Source organism: Saccopteryx leptura, chromosome 1, assembly GCF_036850995.1.
Source record: "Saccopteryx leptura isolate mSacLep1 chromosome 1, mSacLep1_pri_phased_curated, whole genome shotgun sequence".
Taxonomy (NCBI): Eukaryota; Metazoa; Chordata; class Mammalia; order Chiroptera; family Emballonuridae; genus Saccopteryx; species Saccopteryx leptura.
Window position 1 is genome coordinate 274,346,075 of NC_089503.1, and position 20,438 is coordinate 274,366,512.

Genomic DNA, 20,438 nt, shown 5'->3' on the forward strand with positions numbered 1-20,438 from the left:
TAAATGAAAATGACAACATGTTCTACCAAAAGGATGACAACCAAATATATCCAGAATAAGATTTAAAATGTTATTGGGTCTTTATTTAGGTAGAGTTTTTTGTTTATTTGTTTGTTTGTTTTTAAACAGGATAATCCCATAAAATGAAACAGTCTTGGTTTTTTTATTGTAGGCTAGAAGAATGGATTTAGTCAGCTGAAATTAACTATGGGGGGAATTCTTCAAGAGCTTATACTAGGATCAGTGTATAGGGGAAATCAATGAGTGTGGTTGGTACCTGATGTAATAAATACGTGGCGTAAAATCTGACCTTTCAACATTCTTTCAACCCGACTGCCATTCACCAATCTCCCCACACTTCACCAACGCTGTCATTGAGATTTATAACGATGGCCTTGATATGACTTCTAAGTCATAGCAGTTAAATTAAATTATCTTCTGCTTTGCCTTCATGTATTTAATTATATTTTTATTAACTGCAAACTAGTAATCTGATGTGTTTACTAACACTGCTAGACTAACCATAGCCTTCTTATCAGGGACTGAGCCATCCACAATAGCATATTTTACATTTCATGGAGGGCACTATATAACTGATTAAAACTGTGAGATTTATATGATCATAGCAAGAATGATTATTGCAAAATAATTTAGAACCAGCCAGGCACATTTAAAATTGTTTTAATTTTTTTAAATGGAGATATTCGGGTCACAATGGTTAATAAAATTATATAGGTTTCAGGTGTGTAATTCTTAATGTGTCATCTGTACATTGCACTGTGATCACCACCCTATTTATCCCCCCTTTATCAGCCACATTTTTAAGAATTGTAACAAAAGCATTGATTAATAGTAAATGCTATATAGTTAACTCAATAAATAAAATAATTCATATTTGTAGTTAAGAGAAGGATTACTTTAGACTATGAATAAATAAATCTTCATTTTGGATTTTTGGTAGAATAGATCTAGTAGTGTCATCAAGAGAGCAGATATTAGGCTTAGGCTCAGGAATATTATAAACTTTGGGTCATATGTTCAAATTTGGTTTCGGGTCCTGTGACTCGAATAAGCGTGTGTCTCAGGTCGAGTTCCCTGGACATGGAACCTGAGACAGGAATTCCTGTGCAAGTGACTTACTGAGGGTGTGCTTCAGGTGAAGGCAGTCTGGGAGGTTGCATAGAGCAAGGGGGATGAATCTAAGGAATGGTGTGGTCTCATCTGGAGATGAGCTTTGGACTGACCCCATGGGGAATTCAAGAGCAGGGAACACCACAGAATTAGTCCCCTGGGACAAGGAGGCTGGCTTTCTGCACCCCACTTTCAGTCTTTCATTGGCTGTGGGTTCATAGTAAGGCACCTCTGTTCCCTAGGCAAGACACTTCTGTTCCCCCAAGGGCAAAGGTAGTTCTCTGAGAGGGAGGCAGCTGCTAAAATTGGCAACCAACACTCACAGCAGCTAGGGATGTGCATACCAGCCTAAGAGAGGATCTGGGCAGGGCACTCTATCTGGTCCAAGTCATATTTGGGTTAGAGCAGCAGACCAACCCTTGATCCTGTAACAACTGAAACGTGCTATTAAAAGTACTGCGGTCGCCCTGGCCGGTTGGCTCAGCGGTAGAGTGTCGGCCTAGCGTGTGGAGGACCCGGGTTCGATTCCCGGCCAGGGCACACAGGAGAAGCGCCCATTTGCTTCTCCACCCCTCCGCTGCGCTTTCCTCTCTGTCTCTCTCTTCCCCTCCCACAGCCAAGGCTCCATTGGAGCAAAGATGGCCTGGGCGCTGGGGATGGCTCTGTGGCCTCTGCCTCAGGCGCTAGAGTGGCTCTGGTCGCGACATGGCGACCCCCAGGATGGGCAGAGCATCGCCCCCTGGTGGGCAGAGCGTTTCCCCTGGTGGGCGTGCCGGGTGGATCCTGGTCGGGCGCATGCAGGAGTCTGTCTGACTGTCTCTCCCTGTTACCAGCTTCAGAAAAATGAAAAAAAAAAAAAAAAAAAAAGTACTGCGGAGGCCAAACAGCATGTATAACCCTATTCAGAAAGGAAAATATTTGCAGAGTACAACTAGGGATGCAAGGAGATCCTCTCCTAGCATAGGCTTGGGAACTCCCTCTTCTCTCACCTACCCTCATGCCAAGGAGTGGCAGCTGGTGGTGGCTTCGGGGACTGAGGCATGTTGCTCACCAGGGAAGGAAAATTTGGGATAGTTCCAGAGAGTCTGGGATGGAACAAGGGACCCTTGGGTTAAGGCTTATGTCTGAGGTCCCCTTTCTATTCTGCCACTGGCCATAGAAATATACTTAGCTCTTTATCTTTCCTCTGCCAGTCTCATTCCTGCCCCCCAGGATTCTGTCTCCCCTGGCCTCCAGTGGAGCCATACTTAGAGTCTGTCTTCAAACAGTTTTTCTGCCCCTCTGTATATGACAAATACTCACCTTCAGTTTCTCTGACATTTTCTGATAGTTTGACAGCTACATATGATAGCTGTTGTGGGGAGAGGGACTAGGGTATAAATCCTTCCTGTGCTAATCTCCTTCCCAAATTTAGCCCAATGAGCCAAGCCCAGCATGGGTGCTCCTGGTGGGTCTTTGGGAAAAACAGAGGTCATGAAATTGATTCAGTTGAATTTCAGTGGAGCACCAGAAGCTGTCCTGGGAGGTTCTGGGTGGAGGTTCTGGGGTACAAGGTGGGAATGAAGGAGGTAGACAGTTCCAGAGATACAGGAATGGGCAGTTATGAATGACTGGTGCAGGAGCAGGGACACAGCAATGCACTGTGTTCCTCTAACAAAATCAGGGGTTTTCTTTCTCTTCCCTCTCTTGGCCTTCTAGCCCCAGACCATCTGCTGAAGACGTCATCTAGACAAATGGAAGAAAAGATGACAACTGGGAATGGGCGTAGGGCAAGAGTGGTGAGATAGTGGTTACTGTAGGCTTTGAAGGAAGGGAGAAAAATCATATTTTGTTTTCTAATCTGAGAAAGAGATGAAGGCTGTGGTAGAAGTAAATGATTGTAAGAACGATTGATACTGAAATTGTAAGTACTGCCACTTGGATACTGGACTCAAATTAGTATGTGGTTAGGGGTGGCCTCCAGCAGTGCAGCCAAGTGGGCAGGGGTGGACAGGTAAGACATGGACAGTGTTATTATCCCATGTCTGTTCCAGGAGAGACCATTCCCTTCCTGCTGCTCCCTTCAGCCTCTGGAGATCCCAGTCTTCCTGGCCTGTGTGGAAGGTAAGGCAACCCATTTTATTTATTTATTTATTTTTTATGTTTTTTTTTGTTTGTTTGTTTTTGTTTTTTTTCTTTCTGAAGCTGGAAACGGGGAGAGACAGTCAGACAGACTCCCGCATGCACCCGACTGGGATCCACCTGGCATGCCCACCAGGGGCGAAGCTCTGCCCACCAGGGGGCGATGCTCTGCCCCTCCGGGGCGTCGCTCTGCCGCGACCAGAGCCACTCTAGCGCCTGGGGCAGAGGCCAAGGAGCCATCCCCAGCGCCCGGGCCATCTTTGCTCCAATGGAGCCTTGGCTGCGGGAGGGGATGAGAGATATAGAGAGGGAGGAGGGGGTGGGGGGTGGAGAAGCAAATGGGCGCTTCTCCTATGTGCCCTGGCCGGGAATCGAACCCGGGTCCCCCGCACGCCAGGCCGACGCTCTACCGCTGAGCCAACCGGCCAGGGCAAGGCAACCCATTTTAATAAGATAACTTTAAAATAATTCTATGGCTCTTTTCTTAGAATGAAAAGACACTGAAATAGTCCTGGCTTAGTGGCTAGAGTATTGTCCTGATATGCCAAGATTGAGGGTTTGATTCCTGGTCAGGGCACATACAATGATCAACCAATGAGGCAGAAGTAGGTGGAACAACAAATCTATGTCTCTTTTCTCCCCCCCCCCTTTTTCTCTCTCTAAAATCAATAAATAAAATTTTTTTTGAAAGATACCAAGACAGATCTTGGTTTGTCCTGACTCTGCCTCTTACTACCTACTTATCTTTAAGGGAACTCCTGGTCTTCTGTCTCTTACCGGGTAAGGGACCATCCTAGGCAGTGAGCCATTGAGTGCTAGCTCTCCTGCTTACATGAATGACCATGGGTATGTTGTTCAAATTCTCTGACTTTAGTTTTCTTACCTGTAAAAATATAAAGGATGGGAGAAAAGAGGATATTAGATATTAGCGGCATATAAAGAATTACTGTGATTAACATAATGTGTGTAAAGCATTCGGTACAGTGCTTGGTACATAAAGTATTATCGTTAATATTATTTTCAGGCAGTTAGGTGAGAAGATACTTTCAGCAAAGCTAATAATTATAATTTTCTGTTTCAGTATACTCTGTGGCAGGCACTGTTCTAAATGCTTCTCATATGTTAAGAACAACCATATCAGGTAGATACTATTATTATATCCATTTTATAGATTAGGAAACCACGGCATAGACTACATAATCAATATTCCATCATTAGGATTATAGCAGAGCCTTCTTGGGATTCAAAGCCAAGAAGTCTGGCTTCAAAGTCTGCATTCTTTACCACTGCAATATGTAGTTTAAAAGTTAGGCAAAAATCAAAAATAGCTGAGAGAATGAAGCATAGAATTGGCAGAAGTCCAAGGTGAAAAGATAATGAAATTGCATGTTGTGATCTGATTGGGCAGGTTCCTTTCTCCCAGTGCCCAGTGTGTGCGAGGGCATGGTGGGGTGGGGAGTGAAGATGGGGCAGGCCCAGCAGCATCAACACCACCCCCCCATTAGGGGCTATATACCTAGCAAAATAAGTTAGCCTACTATTTTAGAATGATTGATAAGTTTCCAAGTTTTTTTTACAAGTAAATTGGGAAAGTATGCCACAAGTGACTGTGACTACAATAACTATGCAATAACTATGCATTCTCCCATCCTTTATATTGGGTTGGGGAATAAGTTCGTAGCGTTTTTATATTTTCTTTTATTTTACAATGATTTGTTTGCTGTTTGGGAAAGGGTAAGTATTCATTTGATAAAACTCTTTCTGCTCTACAAAACTATGTTAATTGTATTTTTGAGTTATTTAATTTTTTATTAGTTTTGAGGCTTAGAAATGGAATACCCAGGAGGCAAAAATCAACATTTTCGACACCTGCTCTTCTTTGCTTTTCATCGAGGTCAAAAAGCTGCCGAAGCAGCCTGGGACATTTGCGACGTGTATGGAGAAGGTGTCATAGGCGAGTCTACAGCACGGAAATGGTTTGCAAAGTTCAAAAATGGCGACTTTGACATCGATGACACGTCCCACAGTGGAAGGCCTTCTGAATTCGATGAAGAACTGGGAAATGCTCGAAAAGAATGCCACGGTCAACAAGGAGCTCTACATTGCCCAGCTACACCGCGTGAATGAGGCTATTCGACTGAAAAGACCTGATCGACATGGTCAAACCATACTCCTTCATGACAACGCCAGGCCCCATGTTGCACAAGTCGTCAAAGCCGCACTCCAAGAGCTCAAATGGGAGGTCCTTCAGCATCCGCCATATTCTCCGGACCTTGTACCGACCGATTACCATCTTTTCCGCTCCCTGTCAAACCATATGAAGGGCATTACCTTCGATAACAAAGAGGTCCTTAAAAACTGGCTCAACAACTTCTTTGACACCAGACCAGGCGATTTTTGGCGGAACGGCATCAACAAATTGGTCGAGAGGTGGGAAGAGGTTGTAAACAGCAACGGCAAATATATAATTGATTAACTTATTGATATAATTATTGTTTTTTGTTTAAATAAAAGTCTTCGGTAAAAATGCTATGAACTTATTCCCCAACCCAATATTTTTGCAGGTAAGAAAACTAAAGTCAGAGAATTTGAACAACATACCCATGGTCATTCATGTAAGCAGGAGAGCTAGCACTCAATGGCTGATATCTTCTGTTTCCTGATACTCTGTTTTTTATCAGGTAAGGGTGAAAAATCCTGCAAAGTGAGCCAGTGAGTGCTAGTTCTGCTTACATGAACTTGATGACCATGAGCAAGTCCCTTTGACTTCCTAGACCTCTCTAAAATGCAAGCATGGCCTGACACTGGTTCTTTGAACTCCAGCATTGACTGGTAGGTCTGGCTGCCTAATGGGAGCTCCCTTTCCTCTTCCACTGTCCCTGTGTATCCATGTGTGGTTATTCCAAAAGGACTGCACTTCTAGGTGTGGCTGTATTGTTCTTATGGCAAGGAACTTACAAAATGACCTGAGATGTCACATGTAGCTCTAACATTTGTAATGTGTGAAATAATAAATTAATTGGTACCAATGAAAGGGAAGAGACATGGCAGAATAGGCTTGTTCCAGCTTCTAGTAGTGGCCCAAACAGCAATTCAAAAATCAACTAAAAATCTAGAAAAATAAAATGTAGGTGAGAGCTTAAGATAGTTTTACAGTAGCCTAAGTCCAGTAGCTGTGGTCACTGTCACAGTCGCCTAGGCCATGCAGGTTTGCATTTGGTTCAGATTGATTGTAATGAAACAATGGAACCAAGAACTGGTGGGCCATCCTTTATTCTAGCTCGCAACTGGCGGGCAAGAAAATACACAAAGCAGGAAAACACTTCCCTTTCCATTCAGGGCTCCCAAAGCCACTGACTTTCTCCGGTTTTTCCTAAAATCAAAGGCTTCACAAGCCTTATTCACTTCTGTTCCCCCTCAGCTTCCCGCCATCTTGCTCCCTGCCTTCTCTGCAACCACATGGCCTCTCTTCCCTGCAACAATGTGGTCTCCTCTAAAATGGCCTCCTAGCTCCTCCTTTTAAAACTTTTCAGTGGGACAGCCCCTCCTCCAGCACACAGGAGCATAACCAAGCCCATTCTCAAGCAGGAAGGTAATCCGCCGCTCCATGTTAAACAATGGAGCAGCCATCTTTAACAATAAAAGTGAGCAAAACCAGAAAATACAGGTTTTACAAATTCATTTTCCCAACAACTAGGGAACATAATAAAGTGAGTATAATTCTATTATGTAGTTTTTATTTTATGACTTCACTTCTAATATTCATTTTACATATCAATTTCTGAACATTGATTTCAGACGAGATCGGGTGCATTCAGGGTAGTATGGCTGTAGATGAGCATTGGTTTAAAAAAAAGTCATTATGGCCCTGGCCGGTTGGCTCAGCAGTAGAGCGTCGGCCTGGCGTGCGGGGGACCCGGGTTCGATTCCCGGCCAGGGCACATAGAAGCGCCCATTTGCTTCTCCACCCCCCCTCCTTCCTCTCTGTCTCTCTCTTCCCCTCCCGCAGCCGGGGCTCCATTGGAGCAAGGATAGCCTGGGCGCTAGGGATGGCTCCTTGGCCTCTGCCCCAGGCGCTGGAGTGGCTCTGGTCGCAGCGGAGCGACGCCAGGGAGGGGCAGAGCGTCGCCCCCTGGTGGGCGGAGCGTCGCCCCTGGTGGGCGTGCCAGGTGGATCCTGGTCGGGTGCATGCGGGAGTCTGTCTGACTGTCTCTCCCCGTTTCCAGCTTCAGAAAAATACAAAAAAAAAAAAAAAAAAAAGATTTAAAGAAAAAAAAGTCATTATCCTATGAGCTCTATGACCCACTGGAGCTTTATAATAAATGAATAGAGTGGCTACCTTAAAACAACATAGTTTTGTGTTACTTGTTGCCCTCAAAACTGGGAAGTCCTGCCTGACTTGTGGTGTCACAGTGGGTAGGACATTTGACCTAGGATGCTAAGGTCACTGGTTTGCAACCCTTGGCTTGCCCAGTCAAGGCACATATGAGAAGCAACTACTATGAGTTGATGCTTCCTGCTTCTCTCCCCCCCCCCCCCATCTCCTCTCTCTAAAAAGAAATAAATTGGCTCTCCCTTCAGGGAGTACACCCATGCCTTTCCCTTCCCCCTTCTTCTTCTCCTTCTCCTTCTTGCAGGCATGTATTCCCTGCCCCTTGCTTAGAGCTTCTAAGCTAGGGGACCCCACAAGACTTGCAAACAGGGGAGCTGTGGGCAGTGGCAGCTTGTCCCAGACTAACCCCCTGAGCCTGTTTCCAAGGTACCCTTAACTCTAACTTTCTTGTATAGCCAATAAGTTCTTCCTTTACTTGTTAAAAAAAATCAATAAATATAATCTTTAAAAAACAATGGGGAAGTTCATGTACTATTAGGGGTCGTGACAGCATGTCAAACTGAAGAAAATACTGTATAATTCTCCAGTGATTCTAGATGAAAGTAGATAATGAAATCAACCCTGGGTGGTTTTATAGAGTAAACCAATAAAAGGGACTCTTTCTCTTCTCCTCAGGGCAAAGACATTCTTGTTCTTGTGTTTTAATTTTAGCACCTGTTGTTCCTTAGGGAAGTGTTGGTTTAAACAAAAACACTTTATTATTAATAGAATATGTGTTAGAAATTAATCAAAGATGGAGTGGCATGTCAGATTCCCTTCTTGGAGTAAATAAGTAATCATGATTATACTGTGGGGGTCCTGGTATATAAGGGCTCTAATTCTGTCTGATCATTTTATGCAGGAGAAAGTAAAGGAATATAAAGGAGTTATTAGAGAAACATTAAGTTACGTGAAAGCAAAATAAGCAAGACAAAATGAAATAGGGGGACCTAAAATTCTAGACCTTAACAATCCTCCCCCCCAAGCCTGGGCGCTGTGCGGAAGAGGGAAACCAATGGAGAGCCCCAGGCAGTGTTGGTCAAGGCAGGTGGCTTTAATTGTTACATCTCCAGTAGGCTGGAGTTGGAAAAGGGAAGAAGTGACTTGGATGAGAAACTACTTTGTACACAAATATTTTACTGTGAGAGCTCAAGGACATCCTTAGGACATATTTTAGAGAGAGTGCAGAATTCATATGAATGATTCAAATTTCTAAAATTGAGAGGAAATAGATAATAGATCACCTAATTTTTTCCTACAGGCAGAGGAGAAGATGCACTGGGAGGTAACATGGATGTGAAGGAGGTTTGAAAGACCTCAAGTACTGGGTGATGATCCTCCTCGGACATGGACAACATCTTGGAGTTCTTTTCTGTTTCTTCAAGTCTACTCTTCAGGAGTCAGCTCAGTAGTTACTATACATTTAAGAGTTGTTTGCGTGAGTCTTTTTTCTTAGATAAATGAAAAGCAAATTAATACACTTCCCAGAGCTCTCTTCAGAGACCTGAGCTTGAGTAAAGACAACTGTAAAAACGATTATTTGCAAATGAAACATTGAAGTCTTCTAATGCTGTTTGTAAGTTTTATTTTATTTTAGGAGAGAGAGACATAGACAGGAAGAAAGATGAGAAGAATCAACTCGTAGTTGCGGCACTTGGTTGTTCATTGATTGCTTCTCATAAGTGCCTTGACAGGGCGGGGGGTGGTGGTGGTGGCTCCAGCCCAACCAGTGTCCCCTTGCTCAAGCCAGTGACCATGGGGTCACGTCTATGATCTCATGCTCAAGCTGGTGAGTCCATGCGCAAGCCAGATTAGTCTGTGCTGAAGCCGGCGACCTCAGGGTTTTGAACCTGGGTTCTCAGCATTCCAGGTCAAGGCTCTATCCACAGCTCCACCATGTTTTTAACCCTTCTTCATTCTCCTGCTCCCACCCTTAAGGGGAAGAGAACAGAACACTCTGTAAATGGCTCCAGGCAAACTGTCAAGTGTATGGATTAGCATCTAGAGTAGAGATGGTGGTGCTGGCTTCCAGGCAATTTGATCAATTTCTGCATGTTTAAAAAGGGATGATGATAATGAGTATTTACCCAATACAGTGGTACCTTGAGATACTGAGTTTAATTCGTTCTGTAACCAAGCTCGTCAGTCAGTCAACTCATATATCAAACAATTTCTCCCATTTAAAATAACTGAAATAATAAAGCATCGACCTGGAATGCTGAGGTCGCCGGTTCAAAACCCTGGGCTTGCCTGGTCAAGGCACATATGGGAGTTGATGCTTCCTGCTCCTCCCTCCCCCTTCTCTCTCTCTCACTCTCTCTCCTAAAAATTAATTTTAAAAAAGTAAAAAAATAAATAAAATAACTGAAATAGATTTAATTTGTTCCAGCCCTGTGAAACATCCCCAAACCATCCTAAATTATGAAAAAAGACATTTTTAATTAAGAAACACACATGTATACTTTACCAATGCATAACAAAATATATGAAATAAAAGAAAAAAGTGTTATTTAGTACTGTATTCTTACCTTGGAGACAGATGAGTGCGGCTAACGGAGGTGAATGGCGGAGGAGGAGAGAGGGAGGAAGGGATGCAGGCACTGTAGACACGTAAACTAAAACTGCACTTTCTTAACACTAAATGTAAACTAAAACTGCATTTTCTTTAAACAAAACTAAAACTTTACTTTCTTTACTTAAAATGAAACCACAAAAACTTAATTGTAAAAAAATGCACTTTCTTAACTTTAAACTTAACCTAAGCTTAACATTACGTATTTTTCATTTAATCATCACCTGTTTTTGCCTTTTTGGCTGCACTTTCGGCACTTACACTTGCAGGACTTTTGAATAAAAATCTATCCAAAGAGGTTTACTTTTGCCTGCATTTTAAAATATTATGGAAATGTGACAAACAAGTGCCATTAAAAAGTGCTGAAGCACGACCAGTTGAAAGTTTTTCTGGGTGTTTCTTTTCAATGAAACTTGAAAGCTTCTCCCACATTGCCAGCATGTCTTTAATTTCACTTGTAGAAATCACTGCCTCCAATTCTACCTCCTCCTTACTACTAATCTCTTGCAGAAGCTCCATATGTTGCATCATCTGTAGCTCCTTCAACTCCTCTGAGAGTTCCTCCTCATGTTTCTCGATGAGCTCATTTACGTCACCCTCATCTACTTCCAGACCCATAGACTTTCTGAGGGACATAATCTCCTCCAACACTTCTACCTCGGTTTCAGTCTTTGGTTCGAATTCTTTGAAGTCTCTGTCTGCAACAACATCAGGCCATAACTTTTTCCATGCTGAGTTCAAGGTTCTTATAACCTCTTGCCATGCCAAGTCAATAATGCGTAAACATCATGATGTTGTAGTGATCTTTCCAAAACTCCCGAAGGGTTAGAATTATATTCTCAGTCACCTCAAAGCAGCGGCAGAACAAGTGCTTTGTGTAAAGTTTTTTAAAGTTGCAAATGACCTGTTGATCCATAGGTTGCAAGATTGAAGTCATGTTGGGTGGGAGGTAGAGGACTTTCATGAATTTGAACTCATTTAGAATGTCATCTTCAAGACCAGGTGGGTGGGCTGGAGCATTTTCAAGGATTAGTAATGCTTTCATCAGGAGTTTATTTTCTTGAAGATATTTCTTCACTGCAGGATCAAAGACAAGATTTACCCATTCAATAAAAAACTGCCATGTAACCCATGCCCTAGCATTGGCATGCCACATAACCTGCAGTTTTTCTTTAACAATCTTGTGAGTCTTAAAGGCTTGAGAATTTTCAGAATGATACACTAGCACTGGCTTTACTTTATAGTCACCGCTAGCATTTGCACAAAATGCAAGGGTCAGACGGTCCTTCATGGGTTTATGGCCTGGCAGCTTCTTCCCCTCTGTGGTGATGAAAGTCCTCTGGGGCATTTTTTTCCAAAACAATCCTGTTGCATCACAGTTGAACACTTGCTGGAGGATGTAGCCTTCCTATGCGATAAGCACAGCAAAACCTTGTGATGTACTCCTCAGCTGCCTTAACGTCAGCACTCGCAGCTTCACCATGCCTCACCACCGAGTGGATGCCAGATCTCTTCTTGAAATTTTCAAACCAGCCATGACTTGCCTTAAACGTATCTTCTGCTGCCTTTTGAGGTTGATGGTTCTTCCTTCTTCAAGTCGTCATAAATAATACGTGCCTTTTCGCATATTACAGTCTCTGTCACTGTATCTCCTGCCAGCTCTTTCTCTTTCACCTACACCAGCAGAAGCTTCTCCATTTCTTCATGGATATCTGTCCTTAATTAGGACAGAATTGTAGTTCCTTTCATTGGATTTGCACTTTTGATGGCATCCTTTTGTTTAAGGATGGTACAAACTGTAGATGTATTGCAGTCGTACAGCCTTGCCAGTCCACAATCACTCGTACACCATGCTCATGTTTTTCTATTATTTCTTGCTTTACTTCTATTGACATCATTCTCTTCTTCTCACCATTATCCTTTATACTCACTTTCTTTAGCTCCATAATAGCACAAAAAAAGTTAGTAAAAAATGCAAAAATGATACAAGAATGAGTACAGCGCACGAGATTCAACTTGATTCTGTGGGTAACATGTGAGAAAAAATGAGATGCTGGTGTTGTGCTGCCGATACTGGACCCATGTGCCAACGCGCCAACTAGCAGCAGCTTCTTGAATCATGACTCATCTCGGAATTTTGCTCGGATCTCAAACAAACATATGAACTGAGTTGCACCTCGTATCTTAAAAAATTCCTATGTTGGTCTGCGCATATCTCAAGGTACCAATGTACAGTGGTTGAAAATTAACTGTGTCTGACCTAGAGTAGGCCTCAGTTCAAATTAGCTATTACCTCAGTCTTACTACTAAAATGGGAAGTTTCAGGTTGGAGGCCTGATTTTTTAGTAAAATGTTTTCCCTTATATGGTGTCATATGGTGGGAAAAGGGCGGGGAGTGAGACCAGAACCCCCACCCCACCCCCAGTTAGCAGGGGAGAGAGGGCATTGGGTGCCCTGGGGATGGGTCAGAAGTGAGAACCAGCACCAGCTGCGGCTCTTAGCTCCTAGGTGGGTGAATATTAGTTTCTCTATGGACAGTTGTTTTGGTTTTGATCCATTCTGCTAATAAATATCCTAACTCAGAGGTTAATACTGCAAGTGAAAACTCTGGAAACAAGGCCTCTGAAATGTCAGTTATAAAAAAAAGCAGTGTTTTATTGAAAATCTGCCCCCAGGCTTGGCCTTACTGTTCTGAGTGAGAATCCCGTGTGGCAGGGCAGGGCCTGGGCAGGAGAAGGATACTGAAGGGTTTATTGGTGTTGACTTTGCCTGGTTGTCGCTTTGTAAAGGTGGCTTGCTGTAGTCAGGTTGTATAGGAAAACCTTTTTAAAAGTCACATGGCAGTTTCAAAAGCTCTTTAGAGCTGAACACAGAATTTCACTGGCCTCACCCCCACCCAAATGGCTCCTGACAGACGGAGCCAGAGCAGCCGGAGGAGCAGTGTTACATAGGCCTGAAGCAGTCCGCTCCACCTTCAAGTAATACAAGACCGAAGAACTTTCATGTCACAGTACAGTGAAGCTGAAAAAATCTGAATTATAGCCTATCAAGCTGGGGGAGGTCATCTCCTTCAATCCTTTCAGTTTCCAGTTGGGGAATCAGATCTGGAGATGTCGAGGGACCTGCTCAAGATAATGCAACTAATTAGGCTCAAAGTTAAGACTCAAGACAGAATACCAAAAAAAAAAAAAAAATTATGTTTCAACTTTACATCATTTTTATCCCTTGTCTTATCAACTTTGATCTCTCTGCAAAATAGTTAACACAGCAATTAGCTGGAATGAGAGAAATTTGAGAGCAAAATTATACTGACACGTCTGGGGTTGTATTAATATTCTCTGAAACCACAGAAAGCATTTATTAAATAGTTTGCAGCCAATTTGAGAATGTATGTTTAATTTCAAAGGGTGCTTTCATTTTCAGACTTAAAGCAATCTTTGTTCCATGATTCAGGCTTTAGAGGCTGGGCTCTTGAAACCCATGGCGATGGCTCATTGTTGCCGATGCCACCATTCGACCGAGTACTGTTTCAGAAGCAACTCGAGGCAATTTTAGAGGAGCTCAATGTCATATCTCTGTGATTATAGTACGTGCAGTTGTCAAGTGAGAGCAGCCAGTATTCCTTGGTGACTTCCACAATCAAGGGGCTGTGTGCAGTCAGCCTCACAGAGAACAGCCCTCCACTGTATTTAAGACACAGGACTCACCCCCAAATCAAGCTGCTCAAAATTGCTTTTTTACTCAAGATCAGGCGTGTTCAGAAGTCATGTTGTAAGCAGTAGGGGAACTATTAAGTTGTACTGAAATAGAACAGCCAAAAAGAAGAAAACAAATATGCACTTGAAAGATGCAAGGGGGCCCTGTTCCGATGTGTCTTTTCTGCCGTGGAGATTCTTCTAATTTGCATTTTGGTACGTTTCTATTTTCTTAATGTTCAACCATGAACTTTTCTTATGCCAATTCAAAAATATAAAAATAAATATATTAGTCACTCACTCCCTAAATTCCTCTCAGCTAGTGAACATTCTTTCTCTGCACCTGGTCACGTGCTGCCCCTCCTAATCTAAGATTCTCATTGCAGGCAGTAATCAAGTTCCTGGAGGTCAGACCAGGGTAAACCCAATCCCAATCTGTTCTCATTTTTTTCCCATAAAATATCATGCATATGTCAGTCTGGTTTCCCCCTGCTTATCTCTTCTTTACATATACTAGTAGAGTTGATCACATGAGATTTTTACTCCCTTTTTTTTCTGTCTCCTGTGGATGAAAAAAAGGGGTTCTATGGAGAGTAACCTCACAGAGCAATCTGATCATAGATTCCTAACTGAGCAGATTGTGGTGAGTAGTCACACCCCAGGCATACAACTTCTTTACAGAAAGGATTGCTTTGGCCTTAAGCAAGCCTTGTTCATTGTTTCTATGCATCTAGGATAATTCACCTTTGAAATGTGCCCTTTCGGACCCCTGCCCGTGATACCTGACCACCCTCTCAGACCCCTGCTTCTAAAGTGTGCAAGAGAGCACATAATCTTAACAGTCTGATTGCGTCTTGTCTTCTCCCACCTTTATGGACTTGTTTACATTCCCTCCTTAATCTCAAATGCGTAAAAGAAACTACAAACTGTTATTGTCTCTCTTTTAAAATTTTTATTGAATTTATCGGGTGACAATGGTTAATAAAATTATACAGGTTTCAGGTGCACAATTCTACAATGTATCATGTGTGCAAATTTATTCTAAAAAGCATTTATCTCAGTTTGTTGAGATCTTGCTTTCAGGTATATCCTTTGTTTGGCTCAAGTAAATTTATATAAAAATTCTTTACTGGTTTGGATGTTCTTCTGTGGACACTCCTCTTTTCTGGTTACTTTGTAGAATCCACTCCTCTTGCTTATTGTTGGTCAAATAAGTTTGTAAATATGATATATAGGTTTGCTCACTTATAGTTGCATTGAGTGTGGGGACAGGCTATAAGTAGGCCGGGTCATTATAGCCTAAGGCTTAGTTTTAAGACTAAACTTTTCCCACCCTTATGAGGAATCCCATTTATGCCTCAGATAAGTGACTTTGTTTCAGAGACTTCCTTGTTTGTATATTGGATTAAAGGTTTTGATTTCTACACTATAAAATGGGGCAGACAAGGAGCTTGCTCTTACTTGGTTCCTGAGATTAGCATTAGAGGAGAAAGCAGAGAAAGGAGAGCAGAGAAAGACCAGGTGGAGGAGAGGAGAAGCAGCCAAGATGGTGGAGTACTGAGAGAGAAGCCAGTTAGTGCAGAGTTTGTGCAGAGAGAAGGAGATGGGGAACAAAGAAGAATGAGGCTGGTGAGCTAGAAACTTTGATTCTAGGAAACTCAGATAAGTCAGTAGCTTTGTGAGCACTGAATGAGTGGGTTTTGGAGCCCAGTGTGTTTTAACTTGCCCGCCAGGTGCAAGCTAGGATAAAGATGATGGCCCACCAGTTCTCGGCTCCATTGTTTCATTACCGTCTGTCCAAATCAAATGTGATCCTGCATGGGCCAGGCGGCTGTGATGGTGGCTGTGGCTACTGGCTTTACACTTATTCATTATTTTCTCCTTCCCATTTTGTTCCAAAGAATCTACAAGTAATTCATGGCTGATAGGCATTTTAATTTTGCTTGTGAAGGAGGAAAAAGTCCACACATTTGATGTGTGTTCAAAGTAAAGACCACTGCCAGAAGACTTTTGAAAGTTGTCTTTGACTTTAAAGTATTCATTTGCTACTCCTCACCATGTTTTTTTTTATTAAACTTAATTTCCTTATTTAAAATATTTTTAAAAGTTATTTCTAGCCAACAGTTCCATTTTGAGCACTACAGTACAGTATTGTCTTCCATGATTCTTCATCGCAGATGGACCACAGGAGGTAAATGAGCCCTTTTGAAATAATTTTGGAACCTGGCCATTTTTAGAACATTGTTTCTATGAGAAAGTGAATTCCAGTGTTTAGAACATGATTTATTTTAAGTTGGGTATTTTCTTTGTATGTTTGGTAACAAAAATCTTTTTGATGTGGTGACATAAAATCAGAGATCTGCTTTGGTTTTTACCTTGTTGAATATTTTTATAATAGAAAAAAATAACCTGTTTTTTTTCTCTTATATTTTATGATGTTTGCATAACATTCTGAAGACCTCGCAACGCATATTTTTGGTCATGTATAATTTTCCACAATCAGAGAGTATATGGAGACTATAGTTGTCCACTGTTTCTGTCTTTCCCCTCCCAGGGCACAGGGAGAGACTGCAGTTTCCAGCCTCCCTTGTAGTTAGGTGTGGCTGTGTGACTGGATACTTGCCAGTGGAATATAAGGTCACGTGGTTTGAGGAACTTTTTTATCTGCTTACCCCTGGCCTGAGGCTCCCTCTCTTTCCCCTGTTTAGCCAGCTAGAATGGCGATGACCAGGGCAACCCCGCAAGCCAACTGTCAGTGGCAGAGCCGCCGCCAGCCTGGGTTTCCAATGACTGAGCAGAGTGCCCACCAAGCTGGAACGCTTATCGTGGACTGTTACCTAGGAGACAAATAAACTCATTGTTATTTGAGCCGCTGAATTGCGGGGCTTTTTTTCTTACAGCAGCTTAGCCTGTTCAATAACACTGCTACAAAAATTATTTTACATGGTTTCCTGTTGTGAAGTGTTTTATCTCAATATACTAAATAATCAAGCTATCTAAGCAAAAGATAATTTTCTTCAGAAAACTAGGTTCTTCGACTGTTTTTCCTTCAACTCTGAAAGTGAATTCCCTATACATTAAGACATTGATAAAGCTAATTTAATCTTCCATTCAAACATGAAAATCTGTTTACCAAAGAGTTGGTAGTTGAAAGAGGTAGTGTGTTTTGGCCTTCATTATATATATTAAAGAAAAATAAGTCAAAGAATACCCACCTCAGAAGCACATTTCTTTGATATAGTACCCTGTGATAATCCCATTTTAATTAGGGACAAATTCTGCTTACAATCAAATGTACTCTCGAGAAACAAGACTCTTCAGGGCTCACTCTTATTATAATACAGTAATTAAAGAAGCATAAAGCAAAGTTAACATCACTGAATTTTTTTTAAAAAAAGCATAATTTGAATTGAGGGTAGAATCACACACATACCTGTTCAAGGTTTGTTTGTTTTTATACCTACAATTGGTATCATACCTAATGATACCTCTTTGCTGAATATCTTGTTTTATTGGTTTGCTTTGTTTTCCTCACAGAGCAAAATAACACATAATTAAGTTTTCTTCTTTTGTAGTTTTTTCATCAGAATAGATGTTAAAATAAATAGTGCCAGATTAGCTTATGACTAAACAAACATGTAGGCTCAGAACCAATAAAGATGAATTCATTTCTCACAAATTCTAAAACTGAAGAGGTAGGAAAAATAATTAGAAAAGAATAGATGACCTTCAGAACCTCATAAAAGCAAGCGAATATTACAGTATTCTTAGAACTCTGAGTTCTGAGAAAATACAAGAGGATAAAATAGGCATTAGCTACAGGGAAAGAATCCATTCTCTCTTGACATATCTGAGTTATAGCAAGTGCAGCTCACTTAAAAAAAAAAAGCAATATGGGGCTTTAATTCTCTTTGTCAGTACCAAAATGATGATCTACTTGTTATCTAGATCTTCATTATGCACATAAAGATTTCTATTTCAATCTTGAAATGACATCTGTGAAACTTCGCCTTAGTAAGCCTTATTTCCCCTCTCCCACTCTTCTGGTGACCCGACTAAGCTAAGCAGAAGCATTATAACCAGACGAGGGGTGTGCAGTGTCATATGGATGATAGATCTAAAAAGAACCTTGATAAGGTTTCTGTGTCAAAAGATATGAACCACATATTATTGGCAATTAACTGCTGTATGACAATTCATCTGGAGTCTTGTTCCAAAAAATCCAGAGAACTCGAGGTCTAATGCTGGCTCTGGTGGTACTTAACTCTGACAAATCCAGCTGGGCCTCAACTTCCTCATCTGAAAATGGGAATATTGTATTGATAACGTTTCCCCCCAGCCCACTCTAAAGGAAGTCTGTCCCTTCTGGAAATGACAGGGCACACAACTCTACTTGAAAAGAAAAATAAAGACAGTCTTAAAGAGGAAATCATCACAATGGGGAGGGAGGAGTAAGGGCTGAGAATCCTGTAACTCTGAAACAGGGGTCAGCAAACTGTACCCAGAGGGCCAGACCCAGCCTGCTGCCTGCTTTGTTTATTTGCTTTGTTTTGTTTTTGTTTTTGTCTTATGAGCTAAGAATGACTTTTTAATTTTTAGGGTTTTTTTAGTTCAAAGAAGAATAATATTTTGCAATACATGAAAAGTACATAAAATTCAAATATCAGTGCCCATCCATAAAAAGTTTTATTGAAACACAGCCATGCTCATTTATTTACTCATTGTAGCTGCTTTCCCACTGCAACAGCTGAGTTTAGGAGTCCTAACAGAGACCATATGGCCTGTAAAGCCTAAAATATTGACTATCTGTTCTTTATAGAAATAGTTTTACCACATTTTCTCTGGAATGTTCAAGGGCAGTTGGAATTTAGATTTTGGAAGGATCCACAAGAAGCAATAGTTGGAAAGTGCAAGTTGATGAAGTCAAGAAAGAAAAAGATTAGAGCAAAGAGGTCTGGAGAAAGCATCTGGTGGAAGATCACTTTTGACAATAGGGGGAGGAAGACTCCCTGAAGGAAGTGAGGAAGGCACCATGAGAGCATGGTATGTTTCCCAAAAGTGAAGCAAGGAGTCAGTTCAAGATGAGTTGGTAAGAGCAGACATATCAGAGACCAGGTTAACTGAATATGAATAATAAGACAGGGCATTGGATTGGTGACTAGAGGTTATTGGTGGCCTCTGAGAAAACTAGTTCTATGAAACAGTGTGGTGTTAGTTTTCAAGAGGTCCAGCAGCAGACAGATTTACCCTGGGAAGGAAACTAAGAAGATAATAATCTGAAGAGGTTGCAAAACTCAGAGAACTTAGTTTTTGCTTGCTTGCTTGTTTGTTGTCATTTATTTTTGTTTGTTTAGTGTAAAATTTTTATATTTAGAATTAACCAGCTAGACTCAATTTACATGACCCCAATTTTGTTGGCAATATCCAAAGCATCCTAGTCAGGAGACAGTTGAACATAAGCCTTCTTCTCTCCATTAAGCTTGATCAGGGTGTTGACCTTGGCCACATCAATGTCAAAGAGCTTCCTCACAGCCTGTTTAACTTGGTGCTTGTTGGCCTTGACATCCACAATGAACACAAATGTATTGTTGTCTTCTACTTCTTCATGGCTGATTTGGTAGTCAGGGGGAATTTGATGGTGGCATAGTAGTCAAGCTTGTTTCTCCTCAGGGCGCTCTTCTGAGGACACTTAAGTTGCCTTAAGAGTTGCTGTGTCTTTGGCCATCAGAAAATAGGAGACCTACAGATCTTTTTTTGTGTGTGTGTATGTAGCTGTCAATGCCTTTCAGCACTTCTTTCTTTTCTTTCAAAGCCTTTGCTTTGGCTTTGGCTTTGGAAGGGGCATGGGCTTCCTTCTTTGCTTTTGGCACCATCTTTGTGAAAAAGTGTTTGTTATTTTTTAGGCGAGTTCTGGGAGTGCTTGTAGGCCTAATGAAAGTATAGGAGATGAGAAGGTGAGGAGATAGAGACGGAGCTGAGCAGATGCCAGGGAAAGGAATAGAGGTTGAAGAAATGACTTAAGTTGAATGTGGAAGTGGAAAAAAGTATTTGATATGGTTTTGTAATCTTTCTTAAAAGTTTTGTTACCTGAGGTGCGGGAAAGAAAGTGGAGATGATCAGGGACTGAGATTACTGTGGAAGACTCAAGTAAAGTTAAGGGGCTCGGTAAAGGAAGAGACACTAGAAGAAACTTGATCAGCTAGGATTAAAAAAAGCTTGATGTGAAAGAGACCAAAAGCCATTTCCACAAGATGAAGGGAGTACAAAAATTAGAACCCAATGAAGATAAGATTGAAAAAAAGGACCCCTATCATCACCACCAAATTTAAGATCTTAAAGTATTGAAAATGAGGTACAGTGCCTGGCCATTGTAGGTACTATGGGATCTCACAAGAAATCTGTAAATGAAACTTTAGGAATATATGCTGTACCCTGGAAGGCCTTCATTTCTCAGGAAGGTTTTCTGTTCCATGGATGCCTCCCAGGATCCTGTAGGTGAAGGCTATCAGAAAGCAGACAAGTGATGTCTGAGCTGTTGCTAGTGGGA

The 20,438-nt window shown here is 41.7% G+C and overlaps 1 pseudogene; it reads right to left on the reverse strand.

The window, feature by feature from the left end:
- Positions 1-19,286: 19,286 nt before the first annotated feature.
- LOC136389309 (large ribosomal subunit protein uL23 pseudogene) lies at positions 19,287-19,764 on the reverse strand (annotated as a pseudogene).
- Between the last annotated feature and the right edge of the window lie 674 nt (positions 19,765-20,438).